The following is a 1291-nucleotide window of genomic DNA, read 5'->3' as shown; positions in this document are numbered from 1 at the left end:
AGTGCCCTCGTAAGAGGAATTAAAACAAATTGATTAAGTTGATTGATTGTAGAGTTGGTCAAATTGGTCGGTCATGCAAACGAGGCTGGAACTCAGAAGGATCCGAGCTTACGTGGTCGAATGTTCAAGCACGTAGACGCCAAAAAGTAAGAACAAAGGTCTAGAATGCAAAGGGAGAAGAGAAGAGCGGACAAAAAAGATACGAGAATTACGCAGAAGAGGACCTGGGAAGAGGCGCAGCAGCCACTGCGTCTCTTGGAAGAGGCGCAGCACCTGCTGCGTCTGTTCCCATGTGGTTTCCTCCTGCGGAAGAAAGATTTCCGTGTTTAAGTTATGGTAGGACGGAATAATTTGGTTTTCCTTAATATCTTATGTGAATATTACGGGAAATTGTTTACCAAAGGATGAAAATTATGAAATATGGAATAGAAATATCCGGAACATTCCAGAACATTCTGACTCGGGATTTAACGATTATCAGAAAATGAAGACGGTTTTAGGCCCGGACTCCAAATGTACTCTAATTACTGTCAAAACGACCGTATCGGCACGTAGATGACAACTAAGAGGTAGATAATAATATTTGAGCAATCACTTGACGATAAACTTACGAACTGTCATAAATCGTTCCGCGTACCAAACATGCGGCCCAATCATCACCGGGTGGTTTGCGAGAGGTGCAGAAACGAGGTGTCTACAGAATGATGAAGGTACCCGAAATAGGCCCCAGAATACCATAACTAGGAGAAGGTATAACGAAAGGAAAGACTGGGGAAGGGGTGGCTTCGACACCTAACTCATTAGACTCAATCCTAGGAGTCTCATCAAACTCGGACTCGGACTCAGACTCATACTCGGAATCAGCATCTGGCATAAACATTTCTCCTTCTCTAGTTGTCAACTTGAAACGTAACCCTCTGTTGTCGGTCCATTTGATGGTTTTCCTCCGTCCCGTGGTAGTCCTCTGAGGATCCACATCGGTATTGAGGGTAGATGGATCAAATCGCTCGCTACTCAAGTTAAAGATTTCATCCTGAACATGTGGGACAGCTGCACCTTTAGCCAGATACACATCATCTTCATTATCTTCCCAAACCCTATTAATCTTTATGGCACTCTGGAGAATATGTTGGGTACAGTTGATAGCAAAGTCCCCGACTTGAATATCGTTACTTAAACTTGGAAGGTACTTCGAACAATCGATGAATTCCTTCCCCACAAATAACCCATTAAGGCAGCATACCGGACGAATCAAGTAGGTTAAATCGACATTGTCTTGGATAAATATCCC

Source organism: Silene latifolia, chromosome 7, assembly GCF_048544455.1.
Source record: "Silene latifolia isolate original U9 population chromosome 7, ASM4854445v1, whole genome shotgun sequence".
NCBI classification, from domain to species: domain Eukaryota; kingdom Viridiplantae; phylum Streptophyta; class Magnoliopsida; order Caryophyllales; family Caryophyllaceae; genus Silene; species Silene latifolia.
Note: the sequence above shows the minus strand (reverse complement) of the source record.